Here is a 24,536-nt window from a genome sequence, read left to right as displayed (position 1 = left end):
AATCCTGCAAGCCCTTACATCCATAGAATCATAGAATCATAGAATCATAGGGTTGGAAGGGACCTCTGGAGATCATCTAGTCCAACCCTCCTGCCAGAGCAGGGTCACCTAGAGCAGGTTGCACAGGAACGTGTCCAGGTGGGTTTTGAATGTCTCCAGAGATGGAGACTCCACCACCTCTCTGGGCAGCCTGTTCCAGTGCTCTGCCACCCTCAAAGTAAAGAAGATCCTCCTCATGTCTAGGTGGAACTTCCTATGCTCAAGTTTGTGCCCATTACCTCTTGTCCTGTCCCCAGGCACCACTGAAAAGAGCCTGGCTCCATCCTCCTGACACCCACCCTTTAAGTATTTATAAGTGTTGATAAGGTTCCCCCTCAGCCGCCTTTTTTCCAGACTGAAGAGACCCAAATCCCTCAGCCTTTCTTCATAAGAGAGGTGTTCCAGTCCCCTAATCATCTTGGTAGCCCTCTGCTGCACCCTCTCCACTAGTTTCCTGTCCCTCTTGAACTGGGGAGCCCAGAACTGGACACAGGACTCCAGATGCGGCCTCACCAGGGCAGAGTAGAGGGGGAGGATGACCTCCCTCGACCTGATGGCCACACTCTTCTTGATGCACCCCAGGATGCCATTGGCCTTCTTGGCCACAAGGGCACATTGCTGCCTCATGGTCATCCTGCTGTCCACCAGGACTCCCAGGTCTCTTTCCACAGAGCTGCTCTCCAGCAGGTGAGCCCCCAACCTGTACTGGTGCATGGGGTTATTCCTCCCCAGGTGAATTCCTCCCCATGATGAAACTCTTGGCTAAAGTTCTTTTAAATTTGCCCATTTCAGTTCCCATTTAGAGACTTCAGCTACCATTTGGACATGCAAACATAGCCTTTATGTACTACTGTTATTAATCATTCCTGTCCATACCATGGCCTTTAAAACCCTTTGGGCATTTATGAGAAGAGAACCATTTATGAGAAGAGAACCAAGCACTACATGAAGGGAGTAGATAAGCAGCAGTTCTCTTCTAAAGAGGCTGTGTAGCCATCTAGCTGTGCATACATCATGTCCTGCAGTCTCCCTGCCCTACAATAACCAGTCTTAGCAAGGGTACTTCTTTACACCTATGTCTACACTGCAATAAAACCACACACAAGACTGTTGGCCTTCTTGGTCACCTGAGCACACTGCTGACTCATATTCAGCCAGCAATCAACCAACACACCCAGGTACTTTTCTGTCAGGCAGCTCTCTAGGCACTCTTCCCAGAGCTTGTAACACTGCATGGGGTTGTTGTGACCCAAGTGCAGGACCTGGCTTGTTGAACCTCATATCATTGGCCTTGGCCCATTGATCCAGCCTGTCCAGATCCCTCTGCAGAGCCTTTCTACCCTCTAGCAGGTCGACACTCCCACCTAACTTGTTGTCGTCTGCAAGCTTACTGAGGGTGCACTCAATCCCCTCATCCAGGTCGTTGATAAAGATATTAAAAAGAGAACCGGCTCCAGTACTGAGCCCTGGGGAACACCACTCGTGACCGGCCGCCAACTGGATTTAACTCCATTCACCAACACTCTCTGGGCCCGGCCCTCCAGCCAGTTTTTTACTCAGCAAAGAGTACTCCCGTCTAAGCCATGGGCAGCCAGTTTCCTCCTTCCGGCCCTTCTTGTGGATGGGTGTCACATTTGCTAGCCTCCAGTCAACTGGGGCCTCCCCGTTTTTCCAGGACTGCTGGTAAATGATGGAATGTGGCTTGGTGAGCACTTCTGCCAGATCCCTCAGTACCCTCGGGTGGATCCCATCCGTCCCCATAGACTTGTGTATGTCTAGGTGCTGCAGCAGGTCCCTCACCATTTCCCCTTGGATTATGGGGGCTTCATTCTGCTCCCTGCCCTTATCTACTAGCTCAGGGGTCTGGGTACTCAGGGAACAACTGATTCTTCTACTAAAGACTGAGGAAAAGGCGGCATTAAGTATCTCAGCCTTCTCCTCATCCTTTGTCACCATGTTACTGCCCCTATCTAATAAAGGATGGAGATTCTCCTTAGTCCTCCTTTTATTACTAATGTATTTATAGAAACTTTTTTTATTGTCCTTAACATCCAAAGCCAGGTTAACTTCTAGTTGGGCTTTGGCCCTTCTAATTTTCTCCCTACATAGCCTTACCACATCTTTGTAGTCTTCCTGAGTGGCCTGCCCTTTCTTCCAAAGGCCATAAACTCTCCTTTTTTCCACGAGTTGCAACCATATAGAATCATAGAATCATAGAATTGTTGAGGTTGGAAGGGACCTTTAAGATCATCGAGTCCAACCTTTAACCTACCCTGACAAAAACCACTTCTAAACCATGTCCCTCAGTGCCCCATCTACCCTTTTTTTAAACACCTCCAGGGATGGTGAATCCACCACCTCCCTGGGCAGCCTATTCCAATGTTTAATAACCCTTTCAGTGAAAAAATGTTTCCTAATATCTAATCTAAACCTCCCCTGACGTAACTTGAACCCGTTTCCTCTCGTCCTATCACTTGTCACCAGGGAGAAGAGGTCAGCCCCCATCTCTCTACAACCTCCTTTCAGGTAGTTGTAGAGGGTGATAAGGTCTCCCCTCAGCCTCCTCTTCTCCAGGCTAAACAACCCCAGCTCCCTCAGTCGTTCTTCATAAGGTTTGTCCTCCAGACCCCTCACCAGCTTTGTAGCCCTTCTCTGGACACGCTCCAACACCTCAATGTCCCTCTTGTAGCGAGGGGCCCAAAACTGAACGCAGTACTCGAGGTGGGGCCTCACCAGTGCCGAGTACAGGGGGATGATCACTTCCCTAGTCCGGCTCACCACACTATTCCTGATACAGGCTAGGATGCTGTTGGCCTTCTTGGCCACCTGGGCACACTGCTGGCTCATATTCAGCCGGCTGTCCACCAACACCCCCAGGTCCTTTTCTGCCGGGCTGCTTTCGAGCCACTCCGCCCCAATCCTGTAGCGCTGCATGGGGTTGTTGTGACCCAAGTGCAGGACCCGGCACTTGGCCTTGTTGAACCTCATACCATTGGTCTCAGCCCATCGGTCCAGCCTGTCCAGATCCCTCTGCAGAGCCAACCTACCCTCAAGCAGATCAACACGCCCGCCCAGCTTAGTGTCATCTGCGAACTTACTGAGGGTGCATTCGATCCCTTCATCCAGATCATTGATAAAGATATTAAAGAGAACCGGCCCCAGCACCGAGCCCTGGGGGACACCACTTGTGACCGGACACCAACTGGATTTAACTCCATTTACCACCACTCTCTGGGCACGGCCATCCAGCCAGTTTTTTACCCAGCGAAGAGTACACCTGTCCAGGCCATGAGCAGCCAGTTTCTCCAGGAGAATGCTGTGGGAAACGGTGTCAAAAGCTTTGCAAAAATCCAAGTAGATAACATCCACAGCTTTTCCCTCATCCACTAAGTGGGTCACCTTATCATAGAAGGATATTAGGTTTGATAGGCATGACCTGCCCTTCACAAACCCATGCTGACTGGGCCTGATCACCCTGTTCTCCTGCATGTGCCGTGTAATGGCACTGAGGAGGATCTGTTCCATGACCTTCCCAGGCACCGAGGTCAGACTGACTGGCCTGTAGTTCCCCGGATCCTCCTTCCGGCCCTTCTTGTGGATGGGTGTCACATTTGCTAACCTCCAGTCAGCTGGGACCTCCCCGGTTGTCCAGGACTGTTCATAAATGATACCAAGTGGCCTGGCGAGCACCTCCGCCAGCTCTTCCAATACCCTTGGGTGGATCCCATCCGGCCCCATAGATTTGTGCACCTCCAGGTGCTGAAGCAGGTCCCTCACCGTTTCCCTTTGGATTATGGGGGCTTCATTCTGCTCCCCATCCCTGTCTTCTAGCTCAGGGGTCTGGGTACTCAGGGAACAACTGGTCCTACTGCTGAAGACTGAGGCAAAGACTGCATTAAGTACCTCAGCCTTTTCCTCATCCTTGGTCACTATGTTGCCGGCCCCATCTACTAGAGGACAGAGATAATCCTTAGTCCTCTTCTTATTGCTAATATATTTATAGAAACTTTTTTTGTTGTCCTTGACAACAGAAGCCAGGTTTAGCTCTAGCTGGGCTTTGGCCCTCCTGATTTTTTCCCTACATAGCTTCACTACCTCTTTGTAGTCGTCTTGAGTGGCCTGCCCTTCCTTCCAAAGGCCATAGACCCTCTTTTTTTTCCCTAAGTTGCAACACTAGCTCCCTGTTTAGCCAGGCCGGTCTTTTTCCCCAATGACTTGTCTTCCCGCACATGGGGACAGCCTGCTCCTGCACCTTTAAGACTTCCTTCTTGAAAATCATCCAGGCTTCCTGGGCTCCTTTGCCCTGGAGGACTGCCTCCCAGGGGACTTTGTCAACCAGGCTCCTGAAAAGCTCAAAGTCCAACCTCCGGAAGTCCAAGGTAGCAGTTCTGCTGACCCCTCTCCTTGCTTCTCGCAGAATCGAAAACTCTATCATTTCATGGTCACTGTTCCCAAGACAGCCTCCAACCTTCACATCCCCCACAAGACCTTCCCTGTTTACAAACAACAGATCCAGCAGGGCACCTTCCCTAGTTGGCTCTCTCACCAGCTGTGTCAGGAAGTTATCCCCAGTACATTCCAGGAACCTTCTAGACTGTTCCCTCCCTGCTGTATTGTATTCCCAGCAGATGTCCGGCAAATTGAAGTCCCCCACGAGGACAAGAGCTCACGATCTTGAGACTTCTCCCAGCCATTTATAGAATATTTCATCTGCCTCCTCATCCTGATTGGGCAGTCTATAACAGACTCCTACTACGATATCTGCCTTGTTAGCCCTGCCCCTGATTCTTACCCATAAACACTCAGTCTCATTATCACCATCATTTAGTTCAAAGCATTCATAACACTCCTTAACATACAGGGCCACACCCCCACCTCTCCTTGCTTGCCTATCCTTCCTGAAGAGCCTATAGGCATCCATGGCAGCACTATAGCTATGTGAGTCATCCCACCACGTTTCTGTGATGGCGACTACATCATAATTATCCTGCTGCACAATGGCTTCCAGCTCCTCCTGTTTGTTGCCCATGCTGCGTGCATTAGTGTATAAGCACTTCAGCTGGGCTATAGGTCCTTTCTCCTTTTTACTGGCGGGAGCCGAAATTCTGCCACCCCCAGACTTATTCCTAAGGAGCCTGGTTACGCCCCCTATCTTTTCCAAGTCTAGTGCCAGCATGCCACCTTCAGGCTTTTTGCTAGCAAGCTTGGATCTATCCCCATCCCCCTTCGAATCTAGTTTAAAGCCCTGTCAATGAGCCCCGCCAACTCCTGCCCTAAAACCCTTTTCCCCCTCTGAGACAGGCTTTTGCCGTCTGTTGCCAGCAGGCCTGGCGTCCTGAAAAGCAGCCCATAATCAAAGAACCCCAAGTCCTGCCGATGACACCAGTCTCTGAGCCAGGCATTGAACAGCTGGCATTTCCTATTAATCTTCTCATCAATCCTTGCAACCGTTGGGATAGAAGCAAACACTATTTGTGCTCCTGATCCCCTAACCATACGTCCCAGGGCCCTGAAGTCTTTCTTCATTGCCCTCAGGCTTCTTCCTGAAATTTCATCATTGCCTAACTGAAAAATCAATAAAGGGTAGTAGTCAGCAGGCTTAACTAGGGTAGGGAGTTTCTTCTGGACATCCTTAACTTTGGCCCCAGGGAGACAGCAGACCTCCCTACAGATTGGGTCTGGTCTACATATGGGACCTTCTACTCCCTTCAGAATCGAGTCCCCTACTACAAGTGTAGGTAGTTAGGGTCTGGCGGCCAGAAGATATCGCGCTGTACGGAAAGATAGAGCCCCTCCCCCAATAGTGGTTAGTTGATGATGTGAGCAGACGGAAGTGACGTTGTAAACTCGAGCTATATAAGGCTGTGTCACGTGCTAATAAACGCCATTTGCCGTCCACCACATTGGTGTCTGCGAGCTGATGGACCGAGCGGCCTGTGATTGGTCACCGTGCCGTTCCTGAACCAGGTCGCCACGCCAACCCCAGGCAACAAGTGGTGCCGAAACCCGGGAATCGTCATCTGGATTCGGGTGAACGGCGGCCGGAGCGGCTGGACCAGCCCGGCGGGGGAGGTCAGGGGAGGATGCTCCCAGACCAGGACCAACAAGGAGGATGGAAGCCCTTGTGAAGGTCGTATCCCAAGTATATAAGCAGTGGGGGATTGATTGTAAGCCCAAAGATTTTACCCTTGCAGTTGCGAGGCTTTTACAAATTGGGGTCATTGACCAGCCGGTGGATATTCTCCACCCAGAAGTGTGGGACAAATGTACTAAAGTGTTAGCTGAGGAGACGATGTCTTCGGGTTGTGGGAAAAATCTTAAGTCATGGGAAAAAGTTGTACAGGCTTTGCAGAAGGCCATACAGGAGCAGGATACCTGGAGGGCGGCAAGGGACTGTTTGTTGGTTACCCCAAAATTGGGAGTCAGGGCAGCCACACAGACTCCGCGCCCCCCGGACGACGGTAATCCTGCTGAGCCCACGGACTCGCGGGAGGGCGGTGCGCCCCCCCAATCCCCGAACCCCGTCCCGCTCGCGGAGGGACAAAATCAAACAAAATCCTTCTGGGGCAAATTAGCCGAGGAGGCCAGGGGTGCCGCAGGGAAATCAGAGTCTGAGGACCCCTGGGCGAGACCACCCCCCTATGCGCCCCAAGATGGCCCCGACCAAAAAGGGGAAGGGCGGGGCGAAGATGCCCCCGGCGGGAACAGGGAGGAAGCACTAAAACCTATAGGTGCTCACAGACAAAGAAAGGGGGAGAAGGAGAAAGAGACAAGTGGCGGGGGTGATCGGGGGGAGGAGGGGAGCGTGAGCGAGGGGCGGAAAGCCAATCAGAGTGGTCATCTGCAAAAATGCCCTCACAGAGCAAACACCCCGCCGGACAGAAGGCGGGGCGAGCTAAGGGGGAGGGAATGGTCCGCCCGCAAGGTAAGTGGGCGGGGCCAGAGCCCAACTAAAAAGCACTGGAACCCGGAAGTGAGCAGTCAGTCGAGTTCCGACTCCGGGTCAGACACTACCTGGAACAAGTGGCGCGCAATCGATTTAAGTTCGGAGGAGGAGGAAATAGGGGTAGACACAGTCAAAAGCCAAAATATCCCAGTTCGCAATGAAGAGAAAATGCGAGGGGGAAAAATTCCCCTCACGGATTGGAGAAGAATAAAGATCGCATGCGCCAATTGGGCCCCATCGGCCACGCTAGCGTTCCCGGTCCGGGTGACGGACGGGGGACAAAGGGTCCACTCGCCAATAAATCCTAAGGATATACAAGCGATTGTTAAAGCAATCGCAGACAAAGGGCTTAATTCTGCCATGGTTTCCACCCTCATAGACGGAGTTTTCGGGGGAGACGACATGCTCCCGTTCGATATAAAACAAGCTTGTAGATTGATCTTTGACGGAGCAGGGATGATTGTTTTTAAACAAGAATGGGAGGACAACTGTACGAAGCAACTAGCCCAAATAACCGGAGCGGACCACCCGCTACACGGCTCCAGCCTGCAGCGGCTAATGGGTACAGACCCTACAATGGTTACCCCCCAGGCGCAAGCTCAAGGCATGCGGGCCCATGAAGTTATGACAACCACTCGTGCGGCCAGAGAAGCTATTCGTGTAGTCTCTAGAATTGTCACCAAGCCATCGCCATGGTCCACAATAAAACAAAATGAAAGTGAGAGCTTTACGCAATTTGTAGATCACCTTCAGGCAGCGGTCGACTCCTCGACCCTGCCCGTGGAAGCGAAAGGCCCGGTCGTTGCAGACTGCTTACGTCAGCAGTGTAATTCGAAAACCAAAGACATCTTACGATCTCTACCACCGGGGTCAACTATCGCAGACATGATTAAGCATGTCGTGAATGAAGAGCATTTAGCCCTGATTCAAGTGGCTGTTCGCACCGCAATAACTAATCTGATGGCATGTTTTAAATGTGGCCAAGCGGGCCACGTTGTGGCAAACTGCCCTCGATTGGGGGACCCGCCAACAGCGCTCCCCCCACGCCAGAATCGATCTAGAGGGCCGTGTTGGTCTTGTGGAAAGAAAGGACATTTCGTTAAGGAATGCAGAACTAAAATTCAGGGAAACGGGAGGGGGAGAGGGCACCTGGGCCGCACACAGCCTTCTCCCACACAGCTCCCGTGGCCCAGCCATACCAACCCCAAGTGGGGCGAGGCGCTTTCGAACCCGTTGCCCCCTCGAGAAGCGACCAGCTTTATGGCCCAACCGATAGTCCAACTGAGTCAGCCCTTATCTCAGGGACAGCAAGGACCACCCCTTGGGGGCGAGACCTTGGGGTGGCCCTGGCAATAAAGTGTGACAACCCACCAGTGGTGTGGGGGATCTGTTCTCTCTATAATATCCCCAATGGCACCACCATTAAGGTCCCCTTTTTGATTGACACCAGAGCAGATGTTACAGTTCTTCCCGAGTCGAACTGGCCCCCATGTTGGAAATTGGAAGACGCCCCCATGGTGGGCGGAGTTGGGGGATTAACCCAAGCTCGGAAGAGCACCCAATTAATAGCAATTACGCTTCACACTGAAAAGGGACCGGAGAAAACCATCAACCTTTTCCCATATGTCATGTCAGGAGTCCCACCACTATTGGGAAGGGACGCTCTAGCCCTATTAAATGCCAGGGTGACAAATTTACCTTAAGGGCCACTGCCGTACACCCACTTCCACCAATTAGACTGACGTGGAAATCGTCCAACCCAGTGTGGGTCGAGCAGTGGCCCCTGTCGAAGCCTCGAATGGATGCTCTTCTCGAGCTAGTCGATCGCGAGCTACAACGAGGTCACATAGAGTCTTCTACTAGCCCATGGAACACCCCAGTTTTTGTAATACCCAAGCAGAACAGTGAGGGGTTTTGCCTCCTCCATGATCTACGTGAAGTAAACAAAAGAATCCAACCAATGGGTCCTGTCCAAACGCTGTTGCCCATGAACTCTATGATACCGGAAGGGCAACCTTGCGCTGTCCTCGATATTAAAGACTGTTTCTTTTCAATACCCCTGCATGAGGAGGATAAGGAACGGTTTGCCTTTTCCGTCGTGTTTCCAAATAGCCAACACCCCAACTTACGCTTCCAGTGGAAAGTGCTGCCACAAGGAATGATTAACTCACCTACTATCTGTCAAATCACAGTGGATCAGGCGTTGGCACCGGTCCGACGCAGCGACCCGACTGCGACTATCATTCAATATATGGATGATATTTTGATCGCCGTGCCATCAGGGAGTCAAGTGGACCAGCTGGTGCTAACGGTTTCAGAGACTCTCAAAACAAGCGGGTTTGAGATCGCAAGCGCAAAAATTAAAAAAGGACCATGTGTTAGTTTTTTGGGAGTGGGGATCACAAGCTCCTACGTGACCCCCCCCCAAATGAAAATCCGTCAAAACATCAAAACGCTTCATGATATACAACAGCTAGTAGGGTCCTTGCAATGGCTCCGCAATATCGTCCTGATCCCTCCAGAAACCATGGCCCCCCTATACGATCTTTTAAAAGGACAACACCCGTGGGAACCAAAAACTCTAACGCCGGAAGCACTGACTTCTCTTGACTTTATCAAGCGTCAGGTATCGTCAAGCTCACTCGCCAGATGTACCACTCGATCTGTACGTGCATTTCACAGAAGGGGGGGGAGTAGGGGCACTGGCCCAGGGCCCCCCTGAAAAAGCTCAACCAATACAATGGGTAGTCCTGGGAAAACCGTCACGTGCATTCTCCCCAGGAGTCAAGTGCCTTGGTAACCTCATCATGAAAGGCAGAAAACTCGCCCTAAGACATCTAGGCATTGAACCTGCCAGAATATACCTACCCTTCTGCAAACGGCTCCCAACGCAATCAGTGGCAATGTCAGAGTATCTAGCTATAGCCCTCATCGGATTTGGTGGAGAAGTCCAGTATGCCACAAAGCCCCCTTGGACTCAAATGCTGGCAATTGTCGATATCGACCTTCCACAGAAGACCATGGACTGGCCCCAGTCGGGACCAACGGCCTTCATAGACGCATCCTCAGCGACCTCAACCGCGGCAGCAGTATGGCAATCGAGAGGAGAATGGCACTGCATTAAAATGACCGATTGTGCGCTTTCAGTCCAACAGCTGGAAGCGGCGGCCATAGTACTAGCGTGCGGACTGTTTCCAACAGAACATCTCAATATAGTAACTGATTCAATGTTCGTGGCCAAGCTTTGCTTAGCCATGTCAGGGCCCGGTGTGTCAACATCTACAGTAGCTCTAATACTAGAAGAAGTGCTTTTTTCCCGAAAAGGTACCATATTGGTCATCCACGTCAACAGCCACACCCCAGTTAAAGGGTTTTTCCAAACCGGTAACGACAAAGCAGATGCTGCTGCTAAAGGATTATGGACACTAAGAGATGCCCGCCAACTACACGAATCTCTCCACATTGGAGCTAAAGCGCTAGCAAAGAGATGTGGGATTTCAGCCACTGACGCGAAACACATAGTAGCTACGTGTCCCCACTGCCAAAAAGTACCACTGTGGTCCAGTGGAGTTAACCCCAGAGGTCTCAAAGCCTCCGAGGTGTGGCAGACGGATTTTACGCTCTGTCAGTTGCTGAAACCTCGAGCGTGGCTAGCGGTAACCGTAGACACATATAGCGGGGTGATCGTAGCTACACAACACCTTAAGACTGACTCCAAAGCAACCACCCAACATTGGCTGACAGCCATGGCGTGGCTCGGCGTCCCTAATCAAATCAAAACAGACAATGGTCCGAACTTTGTATCTAAGTCAGTCCAAGCATTCGCTCTGAAATGGGGTATTACTCTAATACGTGGCATCCCGTATAATAGCACAGGACAAGCCATAGTAGAACGAGCAAACCAAACTCTGAAATCTAAATTGGAGGTACTAGCAAAAACAGAAGGTTTTACCAACACTGTTCCCTCAGGAGACCAGGCACGCTTGCTAGCGACTGCGTTATTAGCACTAAACCAGTTCCCCAGAGGAGAGGAGATGAACAGCCCTGCCCAAAAACATTGGGCCACTCGAGCGCTAGAAGAAGGCCCGTCGGTCATAGTTAGAAATGAGCTGGGAGACTGGGAACAAGGGTGGAAGTTAGTCCTGACAGGCTGAGGGTATGCTGCGGTCAGAAAAGATGGCAGAATTAAATGGTGTCCGCTTAAGTCTATTAAACCGGACCTTCAGAATAAGACTAACGAAATTAATGAAAACTGTGAGTTTCTGTTTACAGGACCGGATCATCGGACACCCCCGTAACCCGTATACCCCAGTGGCAAAAGAAGTTGACAAGCCAGCAGGCGCCCTATCCAAGCCTGGGAGCCCCGCATTGGCAGAAACCAAGTGACGACTGCGATGCCTTTGTGTGCTTTTGATTTTAGGCCTTGTCACCATAGGCCGATCGCAATGATCATAATGGCACTGATCTTTGGACCCTGTATACTAAATAGGCTCGTGTCGTTTGTCAAAAGCCGGCTAGGGAAGGTTAACATTCTGTTAGTAGAACGCCGACAACTGCTTTAAGAATGTGTTTACTTTGTGTTACTCCCAATTATCCCTAGTTACCCCAAGTTACACCCCGTTATTACCAGTTACCCCCTAATTTCCACCTGTTCACTGTGCCTTATGTTTTTTATTCAAGTTTTCTATTTTTCTATTTTAGCTAGTTTGGTTATCCATAGGGAGGGGGGAAATGTAGGTAGTTAGGCTCTGGCGGCCAGAAGATATCGCGCTGTACGGAAAGATAGAGCCCCTCCCCCAATAGTGGTTAGTTGATGATGTGAGCAGACGGAAGTGACGTTGTAAACTCGAGCTATATAAGGCTGTGTCACGTGCTAATAAACGCCATTTGCCGTCCACCACATTGGTGTCTGCGAGCTGATGGACCGAGCGGCCTGTGATTGGTCACCGTGCCGTTCCTGAACCAGGTCGCCACGCCTACCCCAGGCAACAACAAGGACCCATCTTTCTTTCCTAACCGAACATGTTGTTATACGAGGCTTAATCCATCTCGGCCTCAGTGACAACTCCAAGTTCAGTAAGCTGTTGTCCTTCTCATCCTCCGGTTCCCTTTGCAGAACATCATATCCGTTCTGCAAGGGCACCTTGGATGGTGTGGGGGGTCTGTTCAGCCAGGCTGGTCTTTTCCCCCGACGGCTCATTTTTTGGCCCATGGGGACAGCCTGCTCCTGTGTCTTTAAGACTTCCTTCTTGAAAAACATCCAGCCTTCCTGGACACGTTTGGCCTTCAGGAGCGCCTCCCAAGGGACTCTGTCAAGGAGCCTCCTGAAAAGACCAAAGTCTGCCCTCCGGAAGTCCAAGGTGGCAGTTCTGCTGACCCCCTTCCTTGCTTCTCTAATTATCGAAAACTCTATCATTTTGTGATCACTACACCCAAGTTGGCCTCCAACTGTCACATCCCCCGCAAGTCCTTCTCTGTTCACAAACAACAGGTCCAGCAGGGCTCCTTCCCTAGTCAGTTCCCTCACCAGCTGTGTCAAGAATTTATCCTCAACACACTCCAGGAACCTCCTAGACTGTTCCCTTCCAGCTGTATTGTAATCTGGTAGGTTGAAGTCCCCCACAAGGACAAGGGCTAGTGATCTTGAGACTTCTCCCAGCTGCTTGTAGAATATTTCATCTGCCTCTACATCCTGGTTGGGCAGTCTATAACAGACTCCTACCATGATATCTGCCTTGTTGGCCCTCCTCCTGATTCTTACCCATAAACACATTCTCACCATCATTAAGTTCTTGACGTTCATAACACTCCCTAACATACAGAGTCACCCCACCTCCTCTCCTTCCTTGCCTATCCCTTCTGAAGAGTTTGTAGCCATCTAATGCAGCATCCCAGTTGTGTGAGTCGTTCCACCATGTTTCCATGATGGCAACTACATCAACTACATCATAGTTTTTCTGCTGCACAATGGCTTCCAGCTCCTCCTGTTTGTTGCCCATGCCATTAGTGTAGAAGCACTTCAGTTGGGCTATTGGTCCTGCCACCTTTTTGCTGGGAGAAGCCTTAACTCCTACCTGACCATTCCCAGGCGCAGCCATAGTTTCTAACCCATCAATGACCCTTGTGTCTCTGCTGCTGCATGAATCTCCATCCCCTGCCTTCACTGAGTCAGCAGACCAAGGGACCTCACTAGCATCCCATCCCCCAGACATTGGCACACCACCCCCAGGCTTACCTCTGAAGAGCCTAGTTTCATCCCCTTCCCCCTTCAAATCTAGTTTAAATCCTGTTTGATGAGCCCTGCCAACTCCTGTGCCAAAACCCTTTGAGACAGATGTACCCCATCCATCTCCAGCAGGCCTGTTGTTTAAACCATCCTGTGATCAAAAAAACCAAAGTCCTGCCTCTGACACCAGGGTCGGAGCCAGGTATTGATCTTCTAGCTATGTCCTTTTATCAGTGTCTATTCCTTGTTATTGAAGAGGTAACAAACCTTGGTTTGCAGCCCAAAGGTGAGGCAGGATAAATCCTGGGTTTATTGTCAATGGATGAGAGTTACAGAAGCCATCAAACAGGGCATGAGATAGCTCTTAGGAAAGGTGAGGATAAGTTGTGAAGATGAATGGCCCATGCAGGTGTGGATTACCTTGGTGGGAAAGGAAATGTTGATCTTCTCTCTTCCCCATTAGCTCATATGTATATGTTTATATAGCAAAACTGGAATCCTGTATCAAGATCAAACACCTATATTTTAAAGCGAAAAACTGCCTGTTGAAAAGCTACAATTGCAGAAGTCACATAGTTATTTAAGAGCTGGCAAAAATGCCTCCTAGTCAGATACTTCGGGAATACAATCTGCTTAATTTATCAAAAAGAATACTGAGAGTTAATTGACTACCTTCAGAGGAAGAAAAAACCCCAAACTTTAAAAAATCAATTAGAAAGGTTTAACAAGCCTAGAAGCTGATGCCAGACAAATTCAAATGAAAAATTAGGCACAGAGTTGGTGTTGGGTTTTTTTAAACTCTCATTTACTTGTTTATTTTCTGTTTTTTCAACCAGGAAAGTCAAACTAACAAATGAAGCACTGACTCCACCAGCTCTTAGCCTGTAGTTCACAACTGGATGCATTTCTGGAAGGCATGTGTTCATCAAACACAAATTATGAGGAGAAATAACTGGACTCCAGACAATCCAATGTGAATCAACAGGAGCCATTTATTAAGCACAGATCATCATCTTTTATACCCTGTGTTGTAGCCGTACACGCGACTTGCTTGTTTCTGATTAGCTAGTTACACTGTCCACGCGCTGTCCATGCAGTTCATTCACACATCAGATTGGTTACAAGAATTCACATAGTAAATTGCTTAGTCATTAGCACAACATGTTTTCTACCTTCTCAGTTCCCGTTTTTCCCATGTACTAATTCCATCTTCTACCACCTGTTTTGCTCTTAATCTAATCTCTCATAGTAGGGAGGCTGGCTCACATGACCATTTTCTCTCAGACACATTCCTACAATACCCCCTTTTTCTTCTTGAGACAGCCAGACCTTATGCATGGCATTTTCTATCATGTCAGTCACTTTGCGGAGAACACACGAAGCTACCATAAGCAATAATAATATAACCAACAATAGCATGAGCCCTTGCTTTAGTAAGTCTGATAACCATCCCGTTATACCCCATGAGCTTAACCAATCATCGAAACCATTTTTGACCACTTTTAATTTGGACATGTTATCCTTCAGATCCCGTAACTGCTTATGAATGGATGATGAGTGGTCGGAAAGGTTCATACAACACACCTTCAAAATCTTCACATCCATGACCCTGAGCTAACAGCAAAAAATCAATAGCCGCTCGATTTTGCAACGTAGCATGCCGAATGCTATCAGCATCAGTAAGCAAGCTAGATATGATTTCAGTTGTAAGGTTTATCTGTTTACTTGCCCAACACCCTATCTTATTCAACATATTTAATGCCGTTGCTGTTCCTAGCGAGGGAAGAATACTTAGCCCTATTCTTTGTCCGAGATTCGGGAATGTTATATGGTCGTCACAGGATGGAGTGAAGGTATGAACTGTTCTCTTGGCTCTGTGGTTACTGTGTGCTCTGCTCACTGTGTCTTTGGCCGTACGCAGGCCTCTGCTTGTAGATCTGCCACATCTCCCCCTTTTTTGTTTAACACCAGACCATTTATTAACAAGGTCGCCACGGCTTGTGCTTCTACTCGTTGTGACGCTCTTAGCAGGTTATATACTAAACACAATTAAAAACAGAATCAAAAAGAACCCTGCTAAGGCAATAAATACCCAGATTCCTAAATTTAGCCCAGAAAGCCAATTTCTTTGGATTTACCCACGAGAAATCCTTTTGTAATATTTCAAATGCATTGCGGTTCATTAAGTCTTGAATCTTTAGTATTTGAGCTTTTAGCTGATCATGTAAAGGACGAATATTTTGTTGCAATGACATGTCAAAAGCACCTTGGAGATGATGTTTAACCATTTCTCAGCCATGTAGCAACGTATTCCAGGGGAGAGATGTAATACAAAGTCTTCGAGAGTTGTACTCCCAATCACAATCCAGAGAAAGACGTGTTTTTAATGCATTTTGCTGATTCCCTATCCATATTACTGCTGTTTTATACCTTACTCGCGTTAAATTTACACAATAAGATTGATTACATTCTTGTATACTTGCATTTTGAGCCAAAGCAAACATACGGATGAGAAGTACAAATCATTACAGAATTTTCTTGCTCACAACTTCTATTTGTTGCAGTATTATCTGTGGTTAGCATGCACCCCGACTTAAGGTGCTTATAATACACCTTCGGTTGTTCAGGCCATTCAACAGTTCTTAGGAAATGTCGCTCTACTGCTGTGGATGACAAAGAAGACATGTTTAGAAAATTTAAAACATGAGATGCTTTATACAATCACTCTTGAGGTGTCATACCTATGGGATTCCCCCTTTTTTGTTTAGCAAGCGTGAGTTTTAAAGTATGATGCATACGCTCCACAATTGCTTGCCCAGTCGGGGAATGAGGAATACTGGTGACATGCTTAATACCCCATATCTGTAAAAAAAAAAAAAGACCTGTACTTTAGCGGACACATAAGCTGGTCCATTATCAGTTTTTATAGTTTTCGGTACTCCCATGACTGCAATGCATTGCAACCGATGTCGAATAACATCACAAGCCTTCTCTCCTGTATGAGCAGGAGCTACAACAAAGTGAGAAAACAAATCAACTGAAACATGTCCAAATTCCATAATGCGCGTAACATCGGATTGCCAAAGTTCATCAGGTGTAAGCCCTTGCGGGTTAACCCCTGCAAATGATGGCAGAGGAGCCAGCTGCTGACAATCGGCACAAGTTCACACAATATCCTGTGCTTGTTGTTGTGTTAAAGAAAATTGCTTCCTCAATGCCTTCACATTTTGATGAAAAAAATCATGCGACATTTTAGCTTGCTGCATAATGTTCAGAGTTGTTACCAACAGTGTGATAATCTGCAACTGTGTTTCCCTCAGTTAAAGGACCAAGTAAACAGCTATGAGAGCGTATGTGGACAATAAAATAAGGAAACTGTCTTTTTCATAAAAGTAATATTAATTGCAGTAAGAGACTAAATAACAATTGGTTCTCTACTTGTTTTATAAATGCTCCTTCAAGTCTTTGAACAATACCAGTAACATATTGAGATTCTGCCTACATTTAACAACAGTTCCTGTTGAAATAAGTCAAAAGCCTTTACTGTGTCCCTGAACCATCTACAAACACTGTACAGGTGCCATCAAGAGGCTTTGGTGCTAGCAGGATGTGTGGCTGTAAAGGAATTTGTGAAAGTGACTGTAATAGTCTGTGCTAGGGGAAAGAATAATTTATTTGCCCAATAGAATGTACTAAGAAGGTTAAGACTTTGTGATAACCAAGGGTCAAGGTCATCCTTTTTGATGGGGGCATGTATGTGGCTTGGATCCATTGCAGAAAGCTGGTGACAGCACAAACGACTCTGGAAAAACAATCGCGGTAACATTTCAATCATCGTAGTTACTGGTTCTGAAAAGGTATGTGGCAAAAATACCCACTCTAATGCAGTCAGGCTCTTTGGGAGTGCATCATCCCATTGTCCTAACAGGGCATAAAGTTGAAATTCTTGTAGGAAGGTGTTCAATGTGTCTTGCAGCAGTAGTCGACTATATCTTATCTTTCAACATGCTGTAATGCCTTCGGAGCTGTTGGGGTTAATGAACATAGAACTTATGGGGGGGGCGGGGGCAGACACAGTGCTTCAGGGCATCCCCTGTACCTTCAAAGTGCGCTCATGTCTCTCTCCCCCTCTCTGACCTGAGACAGCCTCCTTATATCCTGCACTGGATTGAGTGGAGAAGTACAGGCTAGAGTCGCTGCACGCATGGCCAGTGCACGCAGCGAGTCCCACCAGACTCTCCTGCACTGGATTGAGTAGAAAAGTACAGGCTAGAGTCGCTGCACGCGTGGCCAGCGTATGCAGCGAGTCTCACCAAACTCATGATCCAGCTTTGCTAACAGCGGCTGTCTGATACGTGACTACATTGTTGTAATCCCTTCTTGTTATCTTCTTCTGTGAAAGTCAGGTTCTCATGGATACACACATAGTTTTTAGAGCAACATATTCTACAACTCGTACAAGGGTACGATGCAAAGCGGCATTTACAGCTGATCGTATAATGCTTATTAAACACGGCAAACAGCATACTAAACATAACAGACAAATTCCTTCCGCACAGGCAATGAGTATAATTTGCTTCAACCAACCCCACCCCCAAGTCCATCCAGCAAAGACATTTCACCCAGTGGTCTCCACAAGTTGCTGGTTCGGTCGGTGCAGTTCCTGCAGCTGGGCATGGATGGATGTGGAGTGGTCACTTAGATTCACACAATACAGTCCTTCAAAATCTTGACAACCATGTCTGTGAGCTGAAAGCAAAAAATCAGTAGCAGCTCTGTTTTGCAACATCGCATATCGAATACTACCTACATCTAGCAATAACTCAGAAATAGCTGGACTAGTCGCATTGTTAAACTTATCCTTGGCAGCAAGAGAGTCCTTGTTATCAAGAATCCTTGGCAGCAAAAGAGTCCTTGTTAGCAAGAGCGCATGCGGACTCCCTGCTCTTGCTGGTACTGTGCTTTGATCTTCTTCCACAACAGGCCAAGATTCTCAAGCAGCTGGATAAGGTGTCTGTGAGTCCATTACAGGCTTATGTCATCCAAATGTTTTTCTTGCCAGCACCCGAGACTGAATAACAATTGGTGTGATATATGTGTTTTCCAGCACCCAGGTGCGAGTCCCTTGAGTGTATTTACAATCCTCCTCACCGATCTTCCATTGCTTTCCCATATTCCACCCCCTTTCTCAAGAGACCGCTTCTGCTGGGTTCATTTTAGTCTCGCAGGGTATAACACAGAGCAATCTACTAAGGCATGCAATAACATATACACATATAGGAAAAACCCAAAAACATATCTCTATGGTACTGCTTTGAATCAGGTGCCCTATTTCTCTTTTTCTGATGCTTTCTTGTAGCGCGTATGGCATACTTTTGTGCTAACGTGGCACATTTCCCATCTAATTGTTCCTGTTTGGTTTCTTTTTTTTTCTTTATTTTTCTTTTCTTTTTTTTTTTTTTCCTTTTTTCTTTTCTTTTCTTTTTTTGTTCTTTTCTTTTTTTGTTCTTTTCTTTTTCTTTCCCCCCCCCATCACTTATGACTGACATACAAGTCTGCCTTTGCAACAAGAGCTCAGTTTCTCATTTTTCCTTAAGTTTCTCATTTTCCTACAGAGCATCCTATAGACTTTGTCTCAACTCCTTTTCCCAATCAACCATGATCTTATAGACAAACAACAAACAACCAGCGATACGCCCTCCACGAGTGAGCCGTTCCCGAGACCGTAAACGTGTCAGCTGGTGAAAACTCCCCCAATATTTCAGGACTTCCATTGGTTCTACAGCCCATCCTGGTCTATCTACCTGGGGTGCGCTCGCCTTACGTCTAAACACTGTGTATATACGAACTTCTTCACTTGACGGAGTGTCAGCCCTAGTTGCATACGAGAACAGTACCACACCGGGCAGAACACCTGCTCAAGGGGAGTCACCTAACGACACTGCACACAACAAAAAACAAACAGTAGCACACATGCTGATCAGCAGGTATAAGCTGGCGCCCACACACACTTACACAGCAGACATACAAAACCAGCACTTCTATCTCAGGGAGACGACTGGGGAGGGGAGGGGGCGAGGCGGGCAATGGCAGGAGCAAACAGCTCTGGCTCTGTCCTTCTCTGCTGACATTCTGCCTCCTCCATCAGCCTCAGGTGGAGCAGAGGGGATCAGCAGGGGATCGTCCCAGACCTTCGGACCTGGCCTGTTCCATCGCCCTCCCGTGGGTTGTAATGCTGCAAAAGCCCCGGCTGCCGTGGCTCGCTCCGCCTTCATATCTTGTAAGGTTGATAACACCAACCACCATGTCGTTGCTAACGGTGATGCCTCTTTGTCTCCTTTACTTATCACTTCCCACAGTCTTTTCCCAACAGCCTCCCATATTTCTGATTTAGAAGCTGTCTGGGGCTCTGGTGCGAATCCGTTCTCTCTGCACCATATTAACAACCTTCGGAGCATACGCTCATCGTATTTCACCCCTCTCTTAGAGAGGATATGCAGGAGAAGTCTTAACATAGCCCCTTCTTCTTTTGTTACTTGTTGCCCCATCTCCTGCCCCGGCTGCTCACCTCTCTCTGGGTGTCCGTGGCCACGTCGTCTGTTTATTCCGGATTGCCGCCTAATCCACCCGGTCTCAGTCCAGCTGAGCCGTCCTCCAGCCGGTGGATCTCCTTCTGGGTCTTCCGCCCCTCACGTTCCGTTGCTCAAGCCAAGCGCCGATCGGGATCACATCGGGGTCACCATCTGAGGAGAAATAACTGGACTCCAGATGATCCAATGTGAATCAACAGAAGCCGTTTATTAAGCACAGATCATCATCTTTTATACCCTGCGTTGTAGCTGTACACGCGACGCTTATTTCTGATTAGCTAGTTACACTGTCCACGCGCTGTCCATGCAGTTCATTCACAGATCAGGTTGGTTACAAGAATTCACATAGTAAATTGCTTAGTCATTAGCACAACATGTTTTCTACCTTCTCAGTTCCCGTTTTTCCCATGTACTAATTCCATCTTCTACCAGCTGTTTTGCCCTTAATCTAATCTCTCATAGTAGGGAGGCTGGCTCACGTGACCATTTTCTCTCAGATACATTCCTACAAAATTATGCATTAGGCCAAACACCAGTTACACAGTTCAGCTCAGTTATCTCACTGAAGTGCGTGGTGAGCTGGTGGAGGTCAGCAGCTGTGTTTGTTAGGGATAATAGAGGATGGTCCGAGTGAGACACGACGGAAAATTACTAGTTGAACCAAACCCAGTATACATGCCGAGAAAAAGGACCTCAGTACTGTTGCTGCAAAAACTATGTGTCTATTTGTGAGAACCTGACCTTCGAAGAAGAAGATAACAAGAAGGGAGTACAACAATGTAGTCAGGTATCAGACAGCCGCTGTTAGCAAAGCTGGATCACGAGTCTGGTGAGGCTCGCTCCATGCGCTGGCCACGCCTGCAGCGACTCTAGCCTGTACTTTTCCACTCAATCCAGTGCAAGATATAAGGGGGCTGTCTCGGGCCGGAGAGGGAGAGAGAGACATGAGCGCACTTTGAAGATACAGGGGACACCCTGAACAAGCACTGTGCCTGCCTTCCCTCTGCCATACTAATGTAGCTCCTCATTATCCTGCTGCCCAGCGGTGCTACTATGGTCTATGGGGTGGTAAGACTCTCTGAAGTAACTTTTGGGACATTTGGGAACTGCTTAGCAAGGCTTCGCAATAAATCTGAATTCGCTGCTTTTTTTTTTCCTGTAGCAAGGCTTCACAATAAAGCAGAGTTAACCTTTTTTTTCCTTTGTATGGGCTCTGGTTTGTACGTTGGAATCTTTAAAAAAGAACTGGTTACAGCAGCAGTGATCTTCTGCTGGCTCCAGCAGACAGGCTCTGGCTTGTCCAGCAGCCCTTTTCCATCTGTGATAGCCCCAGCACAGTCCGAATCCAGATGAATGGGAGCAATGTTTTTTAGAGGTAGCTATGCTGGATGTATACTACCTGAGGGAATCTCCTGAGACTTGGTAAATCTTTGGCCAGCCATCCAGGGACCAAATAATTAGGCCAAGATCTTGGGGAAAAAATATTCTAAAAGAAAGGTGTCCCAGTTCGAGGTAAAACAGAACCAACTTTCTGTTCAGTAATTTTATTTCTTAGCTAGGCCTCTTCTAACTCTCTGAAATTAACAGCACGTTGTGTCTGAAACAGTTCGTTCAGAGTGATAAGACAGTTTGTGCCAAGGAATGGTATGCAGAGAAGCTCTTGCTTAGACTTATTGCTATAACAACCAAGGTCAGCTAACTTTGTTATTTGCCCCGCAGGAGGGTCAGAAATGGAAAAGCGTAGAGGGGTCACACCTGCAGGGAGGAGTGGACAGGACAGGTGACCCAAAATTGACCAACAGGGATATTCCATCCCATCTGCCCCATGCTCAGTATAAAAGCTGAGGGATCAAAGGGTCAGCCCTCTTTCTTCAATGGCTGACGTCCGAAGAGGACTCTGTCTGTTCATCTGCCTTTGATCCCGATCCGTGTGTTCCTGACTCCATCTGTGGAATCCAGTTCCCACCCATTACTGAGTTCAGTTTGGGACTTCCCCAGTGCCTGCTGGTGACATCATCCTGGGAGCTTAATACGGTTTTGTATATATTGTATCTATTTCATTATTTTCCTTTTTATTTTATTCTTAATATTTTATTAAAGTAGTTTAGTTTCTTCTAAACTCATAAATCTCTCTTTATCTCTCCTCCTCCTCCCCATGCATGAGAGGCTGGGGGGGAGCATCTGTTGCCAGCCATTGGCCAATTTGGCCAAAACCACGACAAAAGGGAAGAAAATTCTACAGAGATCAGGAAAAATGCTTCTCAAAGCGGAAGTCAGAGGAGGAGCGACATTAAATGCAGGAGCAATACTTCAGGAGTGAAGCTGGGGAGTCAGTATGGAAAGAAGAGCTGGAGGGAAGTGAAAACCAAGAAAATAATTTTACAAAACATGCTGGAGTCACTGGTTCCTACAGCGGGGTAATCAAGGCCAGGCATACATTATAGCTGGGGAAAGTAAATAATGGCAATAATGTCATAATTCCTGCAGTAATTGGAAGTGGTGCACAGGAACTTATTTTCAATTTGGTGACTATGTGAGACTTTCGATAGCTATTAGGAGGATAATTAGGGGTGAAATGAACATTGAATCAATATTTGCAAGCTAAAGCTTTATGTGTGTGTGTATGAGCCTGTCTATTTTTGCTTTCACTCAAAAACAGGACAAAATTTTCCCCTCCAAATCATTTTTTTTCCTGAAAAGGACATTTTCTGCACGAAAAGCACATTATTTCCCTTTCAAAGCATTTATCTTATTTCCCTTAATTCCTTATGGCTACATTTGTGTAGGAAAGGAGCTCTGCTACATGACAAAAGGAGACTAGGTCACACTGGCAAGCTGAAATCACTTACTGATGCAAATCAGAAACCTCCCAGGTCCAGACTGGAGCAAAGAGGGGCTTGGAGGCAAGGAACCACACATATGCATGAGTCTGCTTAAAATCAGCTGTGGCCATACTGCACTTCTGGATAGACTTGTCTTTTACTGGGTGATCCTTTACTAATAATGACCCTACGCTCACTGAGTTTTCAAAACCCCCTTTCAGAGGGCACCATCATCTGCTGCATACATTTCAATACTACCTCCTCACAGCGCACATTTAAAAGAAATCACCTTATTATAACAAGCAGAGAAACTGGGTAACACAGAGGTGCTTGGCTAAATGGAGCAGCTGCTTTTGGCCTGAACAGCTATTCAGTGTAAATAAGCCGTGGCAGTTTTTCAATTGGGTTTGGAGCCGATGCAATAAGGCAAGAGAAGAACAAAACTAACTGTCTAATTAAGAAAAAACATAAAATTTTAAAAAATCAGGGAGGGGAGAAAGAGCTGTGATCTGTGAAATATAAAATAAAACAAAAAGTCCCTCCTGGGTGTTCATTTGAGCAGGGTGGAGTGTATTTCCCCCCTCAAACCAATGATCTAAAGATGTCTGTGCTTGTCAGGGCCTGATGAAGTGCTTCCAAGTCACAGGGCTGGGCTTCATGCTGTCTTCACATGGGGAAAGTTTTCTGTGCTTGTCTATGCAGCAACACACATTCTCTCAGATTAATTCCAGCTGTGCAGTGCCTTGCTGGCAGAGTCATTATGTATTAGTAATGCTATCCGATTTGAGCAAATGGTCTCCCCTTGCAAAGCAGTCTCTCTCTCACTGATGCTTTCTCTTGCACATACATAGATACACAAGCCTTGATTATATTCTTCCATCTTTTTTTTAACAAAAAAAAAGTTTATAAAAAGATTTTATAAAAAAATTAGAATTTTTTTTTTTTATAAAAAAAAAAGAGGCCAGATTTTTCCCTAGCTGCTTTCTTCAAGAAAAGGGTTGAAAACTCAGCTACATTTCTTATTGATACAAAATCCTTACTAGCTTCTCCTGGAAATAGTGCTGGGCAAGGCTCTGTTGACAGCTTTGTCATTTACAGGTGTGAGACTGCAAGCACCGTCCTAATGGTGTAAATCAGGAGTAACTCCACTGTCAGGGACTCTCCTGGGTGGAAATCCAGATGAGATGAGAATTGTGCCAAGAGCACATAGCTGCAAAGCTTCAGGATGTTCAACCCTGATCCTTAATTTGCCAGCCTGCTTGGCCCAAACATCAATTTACACAGAGCTGGTATCCTCAAACATCTACCCTTTGCATTTCTTAGCCATGTGTCCTGGTTTCAGCTGGGATAGAGTTATTTTTCTTTCTAGTAGCTGCTGTCTTTTGGATTTAGTATGAGAATAATGTTGATAACACATATTGGTTTAGTTGTTGCTAAGTAATGCTTACATTAATCAAGGAGTTTTTCAGCTTCCCATAGAAGCTGAGAGGGAGGCAAGCTACGCAGCAGCAGACGTGGTAAGTCCTGTGACTGGGCGCTAGATTGAGGTAGATAGGGGGTTCCCAGAGCTGGGGAAACCAGAGGAAGAGCAGAGCGCCCCACCAGGAGCTGGCAGCTCTCATGAGCGAGGCTGATGTCACGAAGCAGGCGTTGCCGGAAGCAACCACGGGAGATTTAAATGGAGATTTAAATGGTGCTGGAGAGCTCTAGCGACAAGGGTGTGGCGCAGCAGTTTGCACGGAAGGGTGCGCAGGAAGGGTGCTGCACCCTGCTTGTTGGTCTACAGCCCAGGGAAGTGCTCAAGGTCTCTGACAAAATGGTTGGCGCTCGCCTTAGAGCTAAAACCAGTGCTCCTACAAAGAAGGCCCCTCGGATGTGTGATGCATCCACCCAGACGGAATTGGTAAGGAGGA

The 24,536-nt window shown here is 47.6% G+C and overlaps 1 long non-coding RNA gene across 1 annotated transcript; it reads left to right on the top strand.

Annotated features, from left to right (window-relative positions):
- The first annotated feature begins 6,038 nt into the window (after nt 1–6,038).
- Nucleotides 6,039–11,885, top strand: LOC141735538 (uncharacterized). Its single transcript, XR_012584776.1, has 2 exons — nt 6,039–6,169; nt 11,258–11,885. It is a non-coding gene; the product is annotated as an uncharacterized LOC141735538 (long non-coding RNA).
- Nucleotides 11,886–24,536: the final 12,651 nt, after the last annotated feature.

The sequence above is a fragment of the Larus michahellis genome, chromosome W (assembly GCF_964199755.1).
Source record: "Larus michahellis chromosome W, bLarMic1.1, whole genome shotgun sequence".
NCBI classification, from domain to species: Eukaryota; Metazoa; Chordata; class Aves; order Charadriiformes; family Laridae; genus Larus; species Larus michahellis.
This window is presented reverse-complemented; position numbering and strand designations above follow the sequence as displayed.